The sequence below is a fragment of the Aedes aegypti genome, chromosome 1 (genome assembly GCF_002204515.2).
Source record: "Aedes aegypti strain LVP_AGWG chromosome 1, AaegL5.0 Primary Assembly, whole genome shotgun sequence".
In the NCBI taxonomy this organism is placed as follows: Eukaryota; Metazoa; Arthropoda; class Insecta; order Diptera; family Culicidae; genus Aedes; species Aedes aegypti.
The window spans coordinates 136,697,429-136,719,784 of record NC_035107.1 but is presented as its reverse complement, the minus strand read 5'-3'; the positions used below and the strand labels follow the sequence as shown (position 1 = coordinate 136,719,784).

Genomic DNA, 22,356 nt, shown 5'->3' with positions numbered 1-22,356 from the left:
TTATGATTCGATGTGATGCAAACTCAATCATTTTTTGCTGAGAGGTTCATGTGAGGGTTTGAACGGCTTGCGCATAATTGGTATAAACACAAAGTGGAATAAGAAAAAAAACTCAGCAAACACAGAAAAAGAAGACCGTTTTCGCGAGTCTCGTCTCAGGTGCAAAAGGTACCCAAGTTTGACAGATCGCAGTACACTTTTCACGGCATTCTAGATTACCTTATGAGCCATAAAATTTTGAGCAACTGCAAGGGACATGGAGGTAGTGTTACGGTCCATAAAAAACGGTTTAAAATTTTCTATGCAAAAGTCGTTACATGGTGTAAGGTCTGGGAACACTTCTAGAATTAGTGAGACATGAAGGTAGTTGGAGCAACACGCTGTGACTTCTGTGGGGAGGTTGATAGGGGAGTAGGAAATGGAAGGGGAGAAAAATGTCAGAGTGTGAAGAGTAAAGACGTGAATAAACCGGGCTCTTGATTATCGTAGTAACTACAGTGAATTTAAGTGATAAATCCGAAGTATTGTTTCTTCTACAATTTGGAGACGAAGGTGAATTCAAGGTAGGCATTTATTCTGATGTTTCGGGAAGTGTTAACTAGAAATGGCTAAAATATTTCTGGCGCATGTTTTTGCATTCCTCGAGAAAACATGGCGTCGTCAATAGAAAAAAAAAATCGTCGTTGGGTTGTGTGTTGCAAAAGGGTGTACATGTGTTGGTAGTGGAATCTCTGAGACAAGTGATTGAGAAGAATCTCTCCAATTATTGAGAGAAAGCTTCATAATTAGAAAGCTGACATTGGGGTGATCATATAATAATTGTGTTAGAATCAATACAAAATAGCAAATTGAATTTGAATATGAAACAAATGAACAATGACATTCGTGCTGGAATACACAAAACGTTTATGATGATTAATAAGAAATTTCGTGTTCTAACCAAGAGCTTCAGGAGACACATAATTGTGTTAATCATAATAGTTGAATCAAACGTCCTGAAAGTTCACAAATGTTTGTGGGAGATAAGAGGAAAAACATCGTACGGGTTGATCGTTAATTCAGCTGAGATTGAATCCAGCTTTTTACGCTAACATGCCATAATTTCTGAATCGCCCCTCATTGACGTTTCTTGCAAACACTATAATTTGTATGGCTAGATCAAAGTAAGCTTTGAATATAGAAAAAATTAGGACGTGGAACGTCAAAAGTTTTCTATATTGTTACTGTGATATGGAAATTGATTTTCTCCATGTTTTCTATTTCATTTAAAACTGTTTTCTTTTCTAGATAAATGAAGAACAATCAATGGCAGCTGGCATGATCAAATTCCAAAATGTGTCCGCCCATTAGAAGATATGTCCGCGCGAAACACAGTTCTTTATGATATAACAGTTTGGAGAACATACTAACTCAGAACAAGATATTACTCTGGGCGCAGCCATTACAGTTCCTCACAGTTTTATCCTGATTTAAAATTCAAAATGATAGCTTCTTATTTTAATGCCGATTAACGTTGAGTTCATTTTTTAAGTAGGAATCAAATCCGAAGGCATGGATTGCACCAATCTCCCGCCATGCACCCATCTCTCTTACAAAGCATATACACTTCAATCCTCTGATGGTTGGAAGAAGTTTTCGAAAAAGCTGGAGAACAAGTTCCAATTCAATGTGTAAACCACATAGTGATGTATGGCGCTTTTCAAAAAACATAACAGACTAATTTTCAAACTTATCACTTCATGGGATTTTGTCTCCTTTATTTCGTTCTACAGTCGCCTCTCCACATCTCGATATCAAAGGGACCATCGAGATAGGGAGAGATCGTGACAAATAACAATTTTTTGATGAAAACTAGATTGAAAAACACTCCGTTGCCAAGAAAGTAAAACACAAACAAACGTCATTTTGCGCTCCTAATTTGTTTTTAATCCCAAAACTTTGGTCTAGTAACCTTCGATATTGATCATATCGACATACGGAGATAAAATTGAGAACGAAAAGTCAACAGAAACACATCGAGATATGGAGATATTGAGATAAGGAGGATATCGAGATATGGAGCGTGAAAATGTATGCAGACTGAAGGGACTTATGAAATCATCGACATAGGGAGAGATATCGAGATGTAGAACATCGACATGTGGAGAGTCGACTGTAGTATGCGATTTTCAAATTGGTGTGAGAACCCTGTCAAATACTCGCTCCGTATGGTGCCTTTGTTGCTGAGGATGTCTCATTTGAGAGAAGTAATGAGTCAACGTTATTGTATCAACCATGATTCTTTACACCAATGTGAGTAATTCCAAGTTTTTCAAGTGCCTAAAACATTGTGGGAGAAATGGAATTATTTAGAAAAAGTCATCAATATTTAAGAATAAACTTTCTAATATAATCGTACCCAGCTGCAGAACAAATAGTGAAAAACTTTGACAATCTAATCAACAATTTCAAACTTCAGCTTACTTGGATCATACTATAACATCTGTTGGCAAGAAAAGTCAAAGTCGAATCACCCCTGTCAGTTTTATAGCTAGCGTAAAAAGCTGGATACTGGTGTGGGTCCAGTTTTGTACAAAATGCAATAATTATCATGAGGGTTGACCAATACTTGTGAGGGACAAGAAAAGTAATCGTATGGGGCGATCGATTATCAGCTTTCAGAGGCAAGATATTTTGGTTGTGCTACTTTTCCCCGAATATCGTTTCCCCGAATTCCAGTCCCCCGAATAACCCACTTCCCTGCTAGTCATCTGATATGCACCCTACTTTATTTGATTGGCAGTTCTTACGATTTTTACCGTCCTCAGCATTTTTGGAAACATGTGTATAACCGAGAATGACCAAATAACTCCTTCTTTTAATTGCTTATCGTTCTATCTAATTCACCATCCTGCCACTGAAAACTATTATAGCGCCGGGAAAACGGATCATTCGAGGAAAAGTAGCACAATCAGACATTTCATACCCATGAAACTAAGATCATAAGGGGCGATCGAAATTCGTGAGGGACGAATATGAATGAATGAGTGTAACCATCAATTATGGTGAAGGGTCCTTCAGTGGAGAAAACTTTAATAGTAGAGGTAATGGTTTTGACTTGTTTTGTACTATAAAATGACTATGTGATATTTTTGTATGCTGTGCGATGCGAAAAAGATAAAAGTAATCGATAAGTATCTGTAAAATTCAATCGTAAAACTATTTGAAACAGTTATTTTGTTATTTTTTTTGTATTTTTGTGCCTTTAGTAATATTAATACTCATAGAAGAAGGTCACATAATAATTCAATGGACTGCGCCTTTAAATAAATCATATTAGATCATACCTAAAGGAGTGTATTATAAAACAATGTAAAATTAAAACGATTTTATTATAGAGCGGTTCCACGTCAAATTGGTAAACGATGAAACTCGACTACCTTGGATTCAAATGGAATTTTGCACATAGTTTCGATATAATAGAATAAGTTTTTTCCACTGGTGGAGAGATCATTTAAAATCAAGAGTAACTTCTGATAAGGGCGTAAGCATTTTTAGCATCACCATTTAAAAAAATTGTACCTCGGAAACCGTTTGTTATAGAGAAAAAATGTCTGAGGAGGGATGGTAGACAATCAAATAGGCTTTGTAAAAAAAATATACACTGAAAAAAAAAACTTTTATTTTCATGAAAAAATCGAAATTTAACCTTAAAACACAAATTGCAAAAAATAGGTATCTTCGATTTTTTTTCAAATTTTTTTCTGTAAAATTTCAATGTAAAACCAGATGTTTTAAGCACAGTTTCAACATGGTGCAATCTAAAATAAAAAAAGTTTTTCTAAGAGCAACTTTTGGTGCATTTCTGAAAATTCAATTTCTGGCCGTAGAAAAGACGTTTTGATGCTGTAATATGATTCTTCATCCAAAAACAATTCAAAATGCTAATAACAATGATCTTCCTAAAACTAGCCGTTTTCAAGATATTTAGGATTCAATTATATTAATATCATAAAACATAAGAAAATACGCCTGTTTCATAAGTTCCAGAAGCTCCACCAACAATGTTACGTTTATCTCTTTCCACATTAATATCCCATGTTTTAAGGACAGTTTCAACATGGTGCAATTTAAAATAAAAAAGTTTTTCTAAGGGCAACTTTTGATGTATTTCTGAAAATTCAATTTCTGGTTATAGAAAAGGCGTTTTGATGCTGCAATATGATTTTTTATCCAAAAACAATTCAAAATTCTAATATCAATGATCTTCCTATAAGTAACCGCTTCAAGATATTTGGGATTTAACTATATTAATATCATAAAACTTAAGAAAATACGCATTATTCCAGATGCTCCATCAAAAATGTTAAGTTAATCTCTTCCCACATTATTGGGTATTTCGTTCACAACTGGACTGCGCAGTCAGTTTTCATAAGTGCGAGAATGTAAATAAAAGTGCGATCCTGCATCAAATCTTGTTGGTGTCTTCAGCGCACTTATTCTACGATTTATAATGAATGAGTGCGCTGAAGACATCAACAAGGTTGGATGCAGAAACGCACTTTTATTTTCCTTCCCTCACTTATAAAAAATAACTGCGGAGTCCAGTGGTGAATGAAATGCGCAATAATATCCCATCAACTTTATCTTTGACACCTACACAAATTGTTGAGAAGTCAACAATAAATTGTTGAGAAGTAACAATAACAATATGTAACAATATTATTAGCCGCCACCAATCCCTCCAAAATGATCCGACAAACAAACCAAGACAAATACGGAGGCAATGAAAACAATAGTTGATCAAGCGCTCGGCTCGCTCGGGGCACATTCTCTGTTTCGCTCGAAACACTAGCGGATACATAGCGATACATACATACTTCAACGAATTCTTTGTTCTCTTAGTGCTTGAACTAGATTTTTTATATGCGTTTCCTATCTAGATGTCATGACCGTACGTCACATCTCGACCACAATCTACACAAGAATGCCCAGAGCCTGATCGTTCCCTGCCTTTTATAGCGGATTCTATCGAACTTTTCTATCTACCCACTCTCAATTTTTTTCTTACTCGAAGTACCTCCCATTTTGCTAACCCGTACAATTTTGAATTGTTTTTGGATAAAAAATTATATTGCAGCATCAAAACGCCTTTTCTATAACCAGAAATTAAATTTTCAGAAATACATCAAAAGTTGCCCTTAGAAAAAATTTGTTATTGTAAATTGCACCATGTTGAAACTGCCCTTAAAACATGGGATATTAATGTGGAAAGAGATAAACGTAACATTGTTGGTGGAGCATCTGGAGTAACTTATGAAACGGGCGTATTTTCTTAAGTTTTATGATATCAATATAATTGAATCCTAAATATCTAGAAAACGGCTAGTTTTAGGAAGATCATTGTTATTAGCATTTTGAATTGTTTTTGGATGAAGAATCATATTACAGCATCAAAACGTCTTTTCTACGGCCAGAAATTGAATTTTCAGAAATGCACCAAAAGTTGCTCTTAGAAAAACTTTTTTATTTTAGATTGCACCATGTTGAAACTGTGCTTAAAACATCTGGTTTTACATTGAGATTTTACAGAAAAAAATTGAAAAAAATCGAAGATACCTATTTTTTGCAATTTGTGTTTTAAGGTTAAATTTTGATTTTTTCATGAAAATAAAAGTTTTTTTTTTCAGTGTATATTTTTTTACAAAGCCTATTTGATTGTCTATCATCCCTCCTCAGACACTATATCTCTATATCAAACGGTTTCCGAGGTACATTTTTTTTTAAATGGTGGTGCCAAAAATACATACGCCCTTATCAGAAGTTCCTCTCGATTCTAAACGATCCCCAATTATATGAGATAATTTTCGTCTCATATACTTAATACATCTGCGCAGTTTCATCCAAATCGGAATGGTACATGTCAGATTTCAGCATTGACGATTTCGCGTGGAACCGCTCTATAGAAAAAATGATTTTACCGACGAAACGAACATTTTGACGAAATGAGTCGTTCGCAACTATTTAATTTATCTCTGGTCAAACTATTCGAACTCTGAAAATTCAAAATTACTAAGAAGCTCGATTAATCAATTTGTTCGAGTAATTACTGAAAACTTGCGGACTTACTTCGAATTCAGATTTAAAATATTCGAACATTCAGCGAAAAGCTCACTTTAATAACTTCTCTTCACTTTCGGAAAAAGCCCACTATTTAGAAAAATGATTCTTACACTTTAACCGACTCCACCAGAATAAAATGGAACGTGCTTAATAAATTTGCTCGAGCCATTAAGCTACGACGTCATTTCTTCCTTATCATGTACTTTTTGTTTTGTACGCATATTCCGATTGGTCAGCTCTAGAAGTCTACAGTCATCCCTCCATGAGTCGATGTTCCTTTGCTCGATATCGACTCATGGAAACATACTAAAAACATAACATTTCTATAGATTGTTTATACTTTTTAAAGAACATATATGTGGAACATCATTTTTTCTCGAATATTTAAGATACGTAATCATATTTACGTGTGAAAGAAGCCTCAATCCCGTGAAAATGCCCCGTTGGGGCGTATTACACCGAGTTACCTTATATTTCTCTCCCATCCAAAATTGAATTGCATTCAAACGCTTTTGGTACAGTTATTGTTTGTTGTAATAAAAAGAGCCCCACTGCTTACAAATTGAATATGCTACTGATCCTGAGTAGCGTATGTTGGTTCTCTGTGTAAGTACAGCTGTTTTTGCAATAACGGAGTAGCAATTACTGGCGCTCATGCTTATGCAAATGCTCATGCTAGTCAAAGATAAGTCTGATTGAATACTTTTTCGATATTTATACAATTTCTATACTGCTCAAACTGACACTTTTTTCTAGCTTTGAATGAGTACTATGATCGGATAGATAAGAATGAAGCCATATTCATGTAACGAAAAAAAAAACGTAGGTGCCCATGTGATGGAACTGCTACGCCCTATGAACCTAATTTAAAACGCTAGCTTCCCCTTTCACTCAAATATATTGATCGACTTTTCCGCTAAATTTCCCATCCACCCACTCGAACACAATTGTACCGGGAACAAAACAATAAAACCAGCCCATAGACGAAATTATTATCCGATCCATCAAACAAAGGAGGAAGCCCCAAGCAGCACTGTAATCTATAAACTTAGCCACAAAAAATGTGAAGAAACAAATAAAATTTCGATATCTCTGAAACGATCTGCTCCATTTGGCTCAGGAGCACCGCTCTCCTCGGCGACTACATAACTGATAAGCCAGTAAGCGAGCGGAGCAAGTATGGCAAAGCTTCGAACGCTTTACAAGCAATGTGGGTGGAAATGGGCTAAACAATTGAATGTATCAATTTCTCGGATGTCATCTCTCTGGAAAACAACGTAAGCGATACACACCCCTTCTATCGCCTTCCCTTATCCACGCCAGCTGTCTCTCTGGCGTGATTTGATTCCGTTATACGCCTCGTCCCACCTCATAACCTTTTCCAGGGCTTCTGGTTTTATCTACCCGCACAACCCGAACGGCTGGGGAAAATTTGAGCCAAATGTTAAAACAATAAACGCCTTTTCGATATAGATACAGAGGGCAACATTACCGCGGCGATTGCGTATATGGAAGAACGAAAAAACAATCTTTTCTCCTTTATTACAGTTTTTCTTGGAGAAAGGTCTGGATGTTCCGGTTGGCTACGGTAAATGTGCGGTGTGTGATAATGATGGCCGAGTGACCCAAAACTTTTTTCAAAGAAAAACCCAATTATGAAATTTGTATTCTTTCTCCCTTGATGTTAAGTTTGTTGGACATATACGGGTAATGTATTACCAAGAAGAAAAAAAAAACAAACGACGGTGAATTCAACTTTTTTTAAGGAATTTTTACACCTTGATTTGTTTGAAGATTAATTTGTTTGTGCCTCCTTCAATCATATAGATTCAATTCAGGATCACGGTATGTTAGTTATGTGGACATTTAGAGGTTGAAGTAGCACATTCTGATTCCATTTTTGATGCATGACCTCGTGGATAAGGTATCAATGTGTGTTTACCATTTTTTTGTCGGAAATTGACACCAAGTGTGTCGCTCCAGTATAAGACTGGAAATAAAATTCTATCCGAAGCATTGGTCCAGGTGCATAATCCAACACATTCGGCTGCCCTACTTCAGTATCAAACCCGAGCCTTAATTAGAGGTTTCGCTTTATGCGTTTACTCAGTGTTTTCTGTGCTCGCTCTGGGCGTCTCTTCATGGATATCGATATTGGTTTTCGCTATTATTCATTCTTGCTGTAAAAAAGCTTAACCTTCCTGCGGTGTTCGGGAAAATATAACCCGTAAAAAAATCTTTTAAGGCGCAATAATTCTGTTTGTTACTTCCTATTAAGGCTGATACAAATATTTATTTTCTTTTATGTCCGAGACCACTTGGAAGGTACGAGGGGGGGGATAAAAATAAATAAGGAACAAAAAAATAAAAATGATATAAAAAGTTATTTTTTTCAAATTTTTATTTGTAACGATAGTTATAAAACTTTTTTCAGTTGTCATCTGGATCATTATTTTACCTGTTTTTAGTTTTAAAAATTAAAAAACCTAACTGATGTCAAAAAAATGATGAATCATTTTTTTTCTCCCCCCTCAAAATTTTCGGATTTTTGAAGGGCCCCCCCCGGTGACATAAAAGAAAATTAATATTTGTATCAGCCTAATATATTAATATAATATGATATATGATAAAACAATATGATGGGCTGCAAAACGGTGTGTCGATAATCGGGAAGCAGCGAACAACATAGCTCTGGTCCTCACAAGTTCCTACCTCACGCTTCCACCGATCAAATGATGATAAACACCGCCAGCTAAGGGTTGCGACTTAGTTGGTAGTGTAATCTGGGCACTTCTATCCTTCTGACATCGGCTGAGGAGGTGCTTCCCGAGCGGCTGTTCACCAAGGAAGTGCGGCTCAAACAGCGTCTGTTCGGACAACCAACGGCAGAGTATGAAATGCTGTATCACGTCAGCAGGCAGGTGGCAGACTTATTTCATTGTCAGGTCGGTTGCCGAAAATAACCTGAGTTTTTTCTTCTTTCTTCAATTTTCGTTGTGTTTAATGAAATTGGTATACAGTAATGTCCCGATTTTGTCAGCCCCATGCTGCATTTAGGGTTGACAAAATCGAGAGAGAGCTAAAATCGGGATAACATTTTTCGACTAGTTTCAAGTTTTATTTTAAATTAAGGACTTACCCAGGTCACATTGGTAGCTGAATAACAGTTTGTTCAGCTGAAAAGAGGTTGTATAAACAGCATTTTAGATGAATAAACTGTTGTTCAGCTACCAATGTTACTCGGGTAGTTTAATGATTTTGTTAATATAAACATTACACAGCGTAACAAAAATTACATCTTTGCGTGTCTCAAGGATCAAATTATGTGTCTCTAGTAAATGTTGGAGCAAATGTTCCAGCACGTCACAATTTTTAGCTACAGGTCGCCAAAGTTGTATTAAACACAGGTTTTATTCATGTTTACATGAAATTTAAAGTATGATTTATCAAACTTTATTGTGAATAAATCCACCAAGCATGCAAAACAAGACTTGAACTTCCAATTCAGATATAATTTGTTTGAAAATTTCACGATTAAATTTAGTTTGAAGCGATTTTTCAACATGCTTGCCGTCTTCATATAAAATTCTTCGTTTCTTTTATATGGCATAATACAATATTTTTCAGATCCATCAAAAAATAACTTTTTACCAGCAGAAGTATTATAAACTTTGTTGAAAACTATTGTTTAACCCATGAAGTTTGAATTTTGTGGCAAATTAGGCAAATAATTTGCCATACAAGTTGGAAAACTTGCATGCAAGTTGGCTGAAATCGTCAAATTCAGCATTTTCAGCAGTCAGTATCTCAAAAACTAGACGTGCTAGTATATTTTTGAAAATGGCAATGGATTCAGCAACCCCTAATTGAGTAAATAGTGGTATTTTGGTGCTTGAGACAAAAACGTGTTCCGCAGTGTTATTTTTTTACTTCCATTTTCTATGTACAGTAATCCAAGGTAACATTGATAAGTTTCTTGGATAATTATTAAGAATTTCAAATTTCAAAAATTCGAACTTAAAATGATTGTATAGACGTGGCCAAGGTCATATTTGATTTTATGCACCCAATATTGCCAGTGTTGATGTATTTAGTTTAATTAAAATAAATATATAATTTAGGCTGACAAAATCTGGAAAAAAGGATGCTAAACTCGGGGGTAGATAAAATCGGGGGTGGACAAAATCGAGGGCTGACAAAATCGGGTCATTACTGTACTACCTAACCGGGGCCGCGCTACCTACATCACGGAGATGGTGTAGGTAGCGTGACCCCGGTTAGATAGCGTACCGATTTCATTAACCACGACGAAAAATGGAGAAAGAAAAAGAAACAAAGGTTATTTTCGGCAACCGAGCAGATGAAGCGTGATACTAGGTGGATGCCGATCAAAGAGCAGATCTGCTTACCGTGCACCCCCGCTAATTTGAACGGTACCTCATGCAAACCATCGGGGTTCATTTTTAATTTGAACATCTAGTCACCCTAGAAACGTGTTTCTGGTTACCTTTTTCACTGTTTTGTTTTGATTGTGCGTTACGTTCCACAGCGTTCCATCTCACTTCACTCCGTTCCATGAGCTAAATGACGTTTGAACCATTTTTAATCTGAACGATGTGCAAATTAGCGGGGTACAGATTAAAAAGTGTTCAGATTAAATGTGGTCAAACCAACGGGGGTACCCGGTATTGAGGATTCGGGGCAAGTTTTTCAACTACAGCCTGATCAACGTCTATGCACCGACAAATAACAGACCCGATGACATGAAGCATGCGTTTTACGAATGTCGGCGACGCTAATGCGCAGGTCGGAAGAGAAGATTTATTCCGCCCCATAATTGGTACGGAGAGCCTACACTCCATTACCTACGACAACGGTCTACATTTAGCGAATTTTGCTGCCACCAGAGGGATGGTCATCAGTAGTACTTACTTTTCACGCGAGGATATCCGTAAACACACCTGGCAACACCCAAATCGCACACTTTTCATCGGGTAGACGGCCGAAATTTTTCCGTCGTCATCGTTGTAAGCACTTTCAGGGGTCCTAATATCGACTCAGACCACTATCGAGCGCGGTTGTCAACCGGATTGAGTTCTACAAATAGGCAACCATTGCGTTTCAATATCCAACGCCTGTCAGCAGATTGTGTGTAAGCGGAATACCATCAGAAGCTCGACGAGCGGATAAGCTAAATCAACGAGAACATCAACCTCAGCGATCTGTGAGTTCACGGAGCGGTGAGTACAGTAGCGCGAGAAGTGGTAGATACTGCTCAACGAAGACCATGGAACGATTGTTCCGACGAAGAGTGCCAGAGGATGACGGATGGGAAGAACGTGACTAGAAGCCGGATGTTTGTGTCTGAAAAAACGAATCCATCGCAAAAAAAAGAAGAATGAAGAAGCAGTAATTGCTCAGGCACATCAGAAAGACGAAGTATATTGTAACTGCGAGTCCGACTTTATACAGGCTTTGTAATGTAAAATTAGAAAACGGCATCTGGCGGCGTCACATGAATCACGAGTTGTATCAAGTTATAAAGAGATGGATATTTTCAAGGTCATAAAACACGGCAAGCTGCGTTGGGCTGGTGGCATTGCCTGTATGCCGAAAGAACGACAAGCAAAGATAATATTTAACAGAAAACCCGGACAAAACCACCGACTTTTTGGTAGGCCGCGCACACGGTGACTTTTTGCAGTTGAGAAGGACTTCAGGACACTTAACGTTCAGGGCGATTGGCGGCGATTGGCCCAGGATCGAGCCCACCAGTGACCCATCAGTAAAACTCCGGCCACAGAAATATTTCCGAGTTCCTCTGGCCACTTCTAGAAACTAGATATGTGGGCCAGTGAACCGACAAAAAAAACATTTGAATCCGTTAAGAATTCTCTTTGCGGTAAAGGTTTCAGTATTTATGCTTTCACTCAGGCCTATACTGGTTAAAATTTAGCGCCAGTAAATACATGCCAGATGTATGGCGGAATTCAGATAAGATTACGTTTTTTGCTTTATAGCTTACCTGACAAAAAAAAGAGCTGAGACGTATGGTACGAATTAGATCAATCAAATACATATATTACTGAACAGTGCATCTTTGCAAATATCACAATACAACTAAAAAGAACAGCCTTTAATTAAAGGAAGGGAAAATTATGTTTGAAATATGATCAGTTTAGAGCCAATAATTATTTTAACAGTATAACTCTGATGACTCGGGCAAACTTCTAACGGTTAAATATTTATATTCATTATTCAGTCCTTGAAAAGAACGTTGAACTTTTTAGCTCTTGAAAATAATTGGAACCACGTTATTTTTTGTTTTGAAATATTTTAAAACCATTCGCAACAGGTTGTTGAAAAAATCTTCAGTTTTCAGTATTTACCCTGATTGTTAATTTCAGCTATGTGGTACCGGATATATTTGGAAATCTCTTGGATGACTGCCACGTGGCGATGATTCACGTGGAAAACGAACAACTCACAAATATTTTTTTTTCTTATATTCCGTCACTTACTAAACGAAACAAGTCGGTTATGAACATTTATGCCTTTGAAAGTCGTTTAAGATTACAAATTAGATAAACGTCATGGTTAACATTCCATGATCGACTCACTTCCAATATAGCTTCTTTACTCGGGGACAGATGTTGACTGCCCATTTCCCGATTTTTGCAATTAATTTTAACTTTTATCCTCTTTGCAGACGTTTTAATTGTTATATTTACCACATTTTCTTTGAATTGTTTTAAAATTGAGATGACACAATATTGTTTATATAATTTCCATTTCTTCTGTTATCTGTAGGCAGTAAAACACTTTTACAATTATGAAGAACATCCGATTATCAAAAGAAAAGTAATTCTCCTAGGCGTATAAATCCTTGTATTAGTTAGCCCTGAAGAATAGCTAAATATACAAAGAATGGAAAATCATTAATATAATGTAGAAAATACAGTTGCTTATAAAATAGTCTGGAAGATGGTCATCATAACATTAAAATAGTTTTTTTTTTCTAGAAACTATGAAAACCTCGAAGGTCTACAGTATCTTTTTCTTCTTATTTAGCGTTACGTCCCAACGGGGCAGAGCCTACTTCTCAGCTTAGTGTTCTTACGAGTACTTCTATAGTTATTAACTGAGAGCGTTCATTGCCATTTGACCATTTTTGCATTCGTATATCATATTTCAGGTTCGAACATACTGTATGCCCTGGGAAATCGAGAAAATTTCCAATTCGAAATCATCCTCGGCCGGTGGGATTTGAACCCACGTTTTTCAGCTGGAACTACACACTTAGATTAAATTACTGGGGTCGGTAAAATTTTACTGGGTTTTGTAACTACAGAAAAAGCCAGTAAAATGGAAACTGTCGCCACGCGTAATTGAAAGGCAAATTTTACCATGTTTTATTTGTTATCGATATATGATATTAAAAAAGCTCTCTGCAAAATTTCAGTGAAAGATCTCTGCTTTTAGATTTCTGACATTTTTTTTGTAGTTTACTGACTTTTTCGGTAGTTCCAAAACCCAGTTATTTTTACCGAACAGATTGAGTGTGTAGCTAAATAGCTGCACGTTTACCCCTACAGCTTGCTCCCAGGGTCTATAATAACATAATAAGTTTCATGAAACAAAAAGTTAAAAATCTTCCGAAACAATTATTTTTCATATAATAATATATCGTACGCTGAAAATCATTAGAAATCGAAGTATTTTACAAATCTGAATATTGCAATACAAACTATGCTTTGTAATGAAGTAATATATTTTTCTGGGAAATGGTCTTTCTGGGGAATTACTTTCTGAGGAATGGTCCATTCAGGCAAATGGTTTTCTGGCAAATGATCCATTCTGGCAAATTGATTCTGGCAAACGACTTTCTGGCAAATGTAATACAACCAATTTTCGACATGGTGAGCCTCTGGCGTAGCCGTAGTCGTTGTGGAAAAATAACAGGAACTAGCAGTAGTATAGGCTAATATTTTCAAAGCTAAACGAACACTTCGACATCTGGTGGCTTGTAGGAAACCCGTAAAAAAAGAGATTGGGTTGAGAACTCACTTTTTCTCGGAATAGTTATTTTGTACACAATCAGAGAGCATTGAAAAACATGATAAACTTTTTTTCTTTCGAAAATGTGCAGATCCGATCAGTCCTCATGTACGATTAGTGGGGTAAAATTGGAAAATTGGTGTTTGGCAACGTAGGTTATAAACTTCCGGATTCTTTGTTAGTGATTTAATTTGTTGTAAAATCACGCGTATCGCAAGAATAATGGTTTAAAATGATTATGCCAAAGGAAATTGTTCAATAATTAATTGTTTATGACCTAATTTTTGATAATTTCAATAATTAATTTTTTATGACCAAATTTTTGAGTTGAAAAATTGAAATTTGGACGTAAACAAACATTTTCAGTTACATTTCTCTCCTTCTTTCCCAGCGACCTATATGATGGTGGCGCGTTATATTTGCCTATTGTTTATGACTGCATCCGCCTCCGCAGAATGCCGACCGCTTCCACTAGTCACCGCATTGAGATACCATCATCCAAGAATACCTTAGACTCCGATGACGATTAGACCAGACGGGTCTGGTAACGATGTTGATCATTTGGAAAAGCCATTCCATACTAACCTCAGCCACCGTACACACTTAAACAGACTTTATGAGTTCGGTAAATGAAATTACCGAAACTGATCTGTAACTCTTAAGAATACAGACGTTTCGGTAATTGACCAGCTTTTGACAGTGCGTCATAAACAAAATTACTGAATTTCGGTAAGCTGTGGAATAAAATCACCGAAAATTTTGTAAATCTTCGATATCACCGAAGTCTGTAAAATATTCCACTGACAAATCGGTAATCTATGAGTGGAACAACCGAGCGTTCAGTAATCTGGCTCGCTCGAAACGTCAAAACAACACTTCTGCAATTCACAAGTGGAGTTTGATTCCATCTACCAGCACAAAAGTTTCAAAAATTTGGTGCTATTGCTGATATTACGTTAAGGTAAGTAAATCAAAATGTTAAGCTCGTGTTGAATATACTATTTTAACTCATTTACAGCACATGTTCACGCCCGTCTGCTGCCTTTCCGCTGCTGTTTTGCAGCATAACACCAAAGGCTGTTCAATTCAGTTTCATCTTCTGCGTTCCATCGAAATCGACATATGCAGCAGCGGCATGTCGTTTCAGCTTCTCAATAATAGAATTTCGATAATACTAGCAATGTAATTGACAAGTATATATTGGATTCTTCAAGAAATAAAGTTCAGTTGAATATGACAATGTGTTTGCTCTTATTCTTGTTGAAAACATTTTCTCGGGAAACATCGCTAGTCCGAAGCTACAGTTGTTCGGTAGAAAAATTACCGATTGGTCAGTAATTTTGACAGCTGCCATCCCAAACGCAAATTACGGATCGTTCGGTAATCTTTTCATTTACCGAATCGATTACCGATTGTTCAGCTGTTGAGATTTCGGTAAATAAATTACCGACTTCGGTAATTTGTTCTAAGTGTGTATGATGAAATTTTCTTCTCGACACGTCTGGAATACGAACGTCCTGTTTTGTCACAAATCTGGAAACCTAAAAGTTAGTCAGGTAAATTGTAGATTTTGTATAATAAACATTTTTAAACTAACCTTATGATGAAATAAATATATTGAAAAGTGGATGCAAGCAATCTCAGGCAATAACAAAGTAAAAACTATTTTTGACGTTTCTATGAAGGCTTGATTGTGTGCGTGTGATCCGAATCAAGCACGTAGCCACTTTTATGTTAATCCCGGAATAACCTTAGGGCTCCAAAATCGGAGCACTAAAGTTAATAACGGAATAAAAATTAAGGATAACATCGTTAAGTGCTTGACAAAATCGAGGATAATACGTGATTGGAGTATCATCGTCGATGTAGCTTACCACTTTAAAAGATCTACAGAAATATTTAGATTAACGGGATAGATTTATATATTGCCAGCATCGAACGGTTTTTTTCTGCCAATAACGAACGGGACTGTGTATGAAGCTGTCAGATTATTTTTCAATTGCTTAGAATTGAAGAAGGATGTTTATGCAATGTAACAAGTTGAAAAATTGTGATGGAATTAAAATTTTATCAACATTATTATAATCAGTGCGCATCGTACCTTCGTGCTGTGCGTACACGAATTCTCTCTGCTCTTGGAAGTTTTCTTAAAAACTACCTAAAGCAATAAAACAGTACTTTTCAGTGCTACAAAAACAGTACTTTTCAGTACTATTTTTTTTACTATTGATCCCTTTACGATCCTTGTTTGGACCCGTGCCTTCGATTTTTCGTTGGACCCGTTGGCGAAAGCTAGCGGTGGTAATCCTTCTTGGACACCGTCTTGGGAAAAAACCTCTCGAAGGTCACGTCTTCTTTCGTTTATTAACTAAACATGGTATCAACAACAAACAAAAGGAAGGGTGAATCTCTGAATTCACTACTTCCTTCCAAAAAAGTGGGTTTTAAAACTGTCACTACACGTGGCAAGAATGGAAGAAAGGACGTTTCCCCGGAATGCGAACTTTCTTCCAAGGGTGAAATGAATAATTGTATCGAAATGAGCAATCAGTTCGATACTCTAGACAAATTTTCCGAACACCAAATCGAAGCAGCCTCTAGCCCAGGCTCTTTGATTCAAGTGAGGAAGCAAAGAGTGCCGCCTATCGTGGTCAGTTGTTCCGAATTTGGGGGATTTAGGCAGGAGATCTTGAACTCCATTAGGGGAATCAAGGTTTCCTTCCAAATCGCAAAGAAAGGAGACTGTCGCGTTTTGCCGGAAACTATTGAAGATCGTGAACTTCTTCTCAAACATCTTGAAGAGAAGAAGCACAATTTTTTACTCATGACGACAAAACTGAACGTTTGTTCAAAGTTGTCTTGAAAGGTCTCTCAAGTGACTATAAATCACCTGAAGAGATCAAAAATGGAATAAATGATATACTTGGATTTTCCCCAGTCCAAGTAATCATTATGAAAAAGAGAACCCAATCTGGCATTGTTCGGAAAGGGCTTTCTCAAGAATTTTATTTAGTTCACTTTAACAAAAAAGAACTAAATAATATTAAAGCTTTAGAAAAAGCAAAACTTTTGTTTGATGTCCGTGTGACATGGGAACATTTCCAGAAACCTGGAGGAAATTACCAGAACCCCACTCAGTGCCGGCGGTGCCAAAAGTGGGGTCATGGTACAAAAAATTGTCGCATGGATGCTAAATGCATGATTTGCGGAGGTTCTTCTCACGCCAAAGACGTATGTCAAGTGAAGGAAGATACCACCAAATTCATATGCTGTAATTGCGGGGCTAACCATAAGTCCAATTTTTGGAATTGTCCTTCACGCAAAAGGGTCATTGAGGCTCGTGCCAGGCAGATGAAAGATAATATCCGTTACGATAACGGTCGTTTCCGGAATTTGCCTGGTAGAGTATCGAACAATGCTCATTTTTCAGTTAACGATCGCTTGATCATGAATCATACCCATCAGGAAGATCATAATCATGCTCATTCACAAACTAATTTTAATCCGTCGGGTTCGAATCTTTCAATTTCGAATGTATCTACCCACGGTAAATCCTTTGCCGATATCGTAGCAGGAAATTCGAACTCCTCCCCTGTTCGATCCATGGGTACCCATTCTACTTGTTTCAAATCAAATGGAAAAAACCCTACCGCCACAGGTAACTCCGCTTCTTCGTCTACCGGAAATTCCAATGGGAAATCACATGACATGTCTGCCTCTGATTTTAATTTTCTAACTGAACAATTGAATCTAATGATTGATGCAATGTTCAAAACCACCACTATGACTGAAGCAGTCCAAGTAGGTGTAAAATTTACAAATCAAATTGTTATTGGATTACGTTTTTTTCTAATGGATCCAAATAATAATTTAAATATTTTAAATTGGAATGCTCGTTCTCTGAATGGTAAAGAGGACGAGTTGTTTAATTTTCTTACGGTTAATAACGTGCATATAGCAGTTATTACCGAAACGTATTTAAAACCTGGATCTAAACTCAAAAGAGATCCTAACTTTTTTGTTTATCGTAATGATCGACTTGATGGGGCATGTGGGGGAGTTGCAATCATCATTCATAGGCGTATAAAACATCAATTGTTTTCATCATTTGAAACTAAAGTTTTTGAAACTTTAGATGTTTCTGTTGAAACACAATTTGGTAAATATACTTTCATAGCTGCCTATTTGCCTTTTCAATGCTCTGGGCAGCAAGTTAATTTGCTCCAAACTGACTTGCGAAAATCATGGAATAATTCTCAAAGTAATTCCAACGGCAGAATAGATGAGTGCTCTTCAGGATATTTCTCAATTCAATACCCTGATAGCCCTACATGTTTTTCCTCTTTTAGAAATCCATCTACGATTGACTTAGTCTTAACCGACTCTAGTCATCTATGTAGCCAATTAGTAACTCATGCTGATTTTGATTCTGATCATGTCCCTGTTACATTTCAAATATCCCAAGAAGCGATTCTCAATCCTATCAGCTCCACTTTCAATTATTTACGAGCCGACTGGAATATATATAAAACGTATGTTGACTCTAATCTTGATGTTAACATTTCTTTAGAAACTAAACTTGATATTGACAATGCTCTTGAAACTTTAACAAATTCCATTGTTGAAGCCCGGAGCATTGCAATTCCAAAATGTGAAATAAAATTTGAATCCATGATTATAGACGATGATCTTAAACTCTTGATCCGTCTTAAAAACGTGAGGAGAAGACAATTTCAACGTACTTGCGATCCTGCTATGAAAATTATATGGCAGGATTTGCAGAAAGAAATCAAGAAACGTTTTGCTCAATTAAGAAACAAAAATTTTGAAAATAAAATTTCTCAATTGGACCCTGGCTCTAAGCCCTTTTGGAAATTATCTAAAATCTTGAAAAAACCTCAGAAGCCAATACCGGCATTGAAAGAGGAAAACAAATTATTACTAACTAATTGCGATAAAGCTCAAAAACTTGCTATGCAGTTTGAAAGTGCGCACAATTTTAATTTAGGACTCACTAGTCCAATTGAAAATGAAGTTACTCAGGAGTTCGAAAATATTCTCAATCAAGAGAACGTTTTCGAAAATGCCTGGGAGACTGATTTGGAAGAAGTGAGAACTATTATTAAAAAATTCAAAAACATGAAAGCTCCTGGCGATGATGGAATTTTCTACATCCTCATCAAGAAACTTCCAGAAAGTAGCTTATCATTTTTAGTTGATATATTTAACAAATGTTTTAAATTAGCATATTTTCCTGACAAATGGAAAAATGCTAAGTTTGTTCCAATTTTAAAACCAGAAAAAAATCCTGCAGAAGCTTCTAGCTATCGTCCAATCAGTTTGCTTTCCTCCATCAGTAAACTTTTTGAGAAGTTTATTTTGAACAGAATGATGGTCCACATCAACGAAAATTAAATTTTTGCCAATGAACAGTTCGGATTCCGCAATGGACATTCGACCACTCATCAACTTTTACGTGTAACAAATTTGATCCGTTCCAACAAATCTGAAGGCTATTCTACTGGTCTTGCTCTTCTAGACATAGAAAAAGCATTCGACAGTGTTTGGCATGAAGGTTTGATTGTAAAATTAAAAAACTTTAATTTTCCAACTTACATTGTTAGAATAATTCAAAGTTATCCGTCAAATCGTACACTTCAGGTTAATTATCAGAACTCCAGATCTGAAAGACTTCCTGTAAGAGCTGGTGTTCCTCAAGGCAGCATTTTGGGACCAATATTATACAATATTTTCACATCTGACTTACCTGAGCTACCTCAGGGATGTCAAAAATCTTTGTTTGCGGATGACACAGGCCTCTCCGCAAAGGACGAAGCCTGCGTGTCATCTGTAGTCGATTGCAAAAAAGTTTGGATATTTTTTCTTCATACTTGCAAAAATGGAAGATTTCTCCTAATGCTTCCAAAACTCAACTAATAATATTCCCAAATAAACCAAAAGCTCTTTATTTGAACCCTTCAAGTAGACATGTTGTCACGATGAGAGGGGTTCCAATAAATTGGTCAGATGAAGTTAAGTATCTAGGGCTCATGCTAGATAAGAATTTAACTTTCAAAAATCACATTGAGGGCATTCAAGCCAAATGTAATAAATATGTAAAATGTCTCTATCCCCTTATTCATAGAAAATCAAAACTTTGTCTTAAGAACAAGCTGTTGATATTCAAACAAATTTTCAGGCCAGCCATGTTGTATGCTGTACCAATATGGACTAGCTGTTGTAATACCAGGAAGAAAGCTCTGCAGAGAATTCAAAATAAAATTTTGAAAATGATTCTGAGGCTTCCTCCCTGGTATAGTACCAATGAGTTACATAGAATATCCAATGTTGAAACATTGGAACATATGTCAAATACAATCATTAATAATTTCAGGCAAAAATCGTTACAATCTTCTATTGCCACGATTAATGAGTTATATGTTTAGGTTAAGTTAGGTTAAGTATATTAAAAACGTATTTTTTTCTCTTATAAGCAGGTGAAATCAACTCACCTGTAAATAAAACTGAACTGCTACGGCAAATGAAATGTAATATGTTGTTAACAAAATGTTAATTAAATCTTAAATTTGTTTTACCAAATTAGGATGATAGTGTTGTCAAATAACACAGAACACCTAGGTATAAGAAATGAATGTTATGTTTGGAATGATACTAATAAAGAAATTAAAAAAAAAAAAAAAAAACATTATTATAATTTTGAAAATTTCTTTCCACAGAGTCAATGTTCCAAACATGTGGGTAAAATGAACAAGTAACGGGGGTAATATGAACATATACTTGGGGGTAAAATGAACATACAATTGGGGGTGAAATGAACATGTAGTGGGGGTAAAATGAACACCTTTGAAATTGAACGGGTTGCGGCATGATGCTCGGCATCTGGTGCATGTTCAATATCTCACGGACAATCCGGAATCGATGGAACGTTAAGCCGCGACCATTTGGATGCTGTTCATGTATGTCTCTGTATTTTCTAAGGAAAACTCTCGGCATCTGAAATAAAATCCAGTAGTATTTACCCTGCAATGGTGTTCATATTATCCCCATCTCAAGTGGTTCACTTTACCCCCAAAGAATCAACATTTTCAAATCATTTGTTCTACGAAATTAGAACATAATAATACTTTCAATTTCCGTCTACTTATCATAAATACTTTAAAGATATGATGTGTTACGCAGTCAAATAGATTTTTGATGATTTTAGTCATAAAAACCTTAAATTCCAGGAGTGAAAATTTACATCGCATGAGAAAACGGAGAGGCGTACTTTGTTTTTGTTTACTTTTCCAGCTTGTGACAGTTCTAGATCGCGCTAGAGTTGTCGAAATAGTTCCTTAGTCTGAGAATTCAGGATGGTGCAATATTTTGCATAGATATATAGCATAATTACCGTAAAACACAAACCTGTTCATTTCACCCCCCTGTTCATTTTACCCACAGTTCCCCCATTTAGATGGTCATGAAAAAAACGTACACTTTTAAATAAAACAAATCTTTTTATATTATATAAAAAAGTTTTGAGCAAAATCAAATTGAATCAAAGATTGACTAACATAAATCATACTTCACGATGTTTTTTAGGAATTAGACGAACAATCCAGATAGCTAACGGAGTAAAGAATAAATGCTCCATGCAACAATTATATTTTAAAAAGTGTTCCACGAGTCAAAAAGACTGGCTATTGCAGGTGTAGAGGATTAGCTAGTTCATATGTGTAAGCAGACAGACAAACAGGATAGATAACGCACAATTTCTCATGAATGTGCAATAATTTAATCGATTCAAGGCTTGTGCAAGAATTGGAATTTCATCCTAATTTGGCTTCGTATGTCAGAGATAATGACAAGACAAGCACGAAACTAGCTTAGACTGCCGAGAATACGTTAATTTTCCTTCATGTTTTTTGTAAACATTTTTTGTTTAGTGTTGAAACAGTTTCGTTGGTCTGTTTTTTTTTCAATTGCAATAGAAAAAAAGATTGTTCGATGAAAATGCACGTTTATATTAAATTTTTACATGCATGTATTTCTTTAAATCTGACGAGTTTGTAGCAGAGCATATGTTTTTTGAAAATATAAAACACTTAAGTGATTCAGTGATACTTCTTGATATTAAAATGAAATGAGTTTCATGGATGGACAATTCCCACCTCTGAATAAATTAAATACCATCGA

The 22,356-nt window shown here is 36.1% G+C and overlaps 1 protein-coding gene across 1 annotated transcript in view; it reads right to left on the bottom strand.

Annotated features, from left to right (window-relative positions):
- The window catches only part of LOC5564067 (acetylcholine receptor subunit alpha-like), a 698,646-nt gene that overhangs the window by 177,935 nt on the left and 498,355 nt on the right, over window positions 1-22,356 (bottom strand). The gene's annotated exons all lie outside the window — the stretch shown is intronic.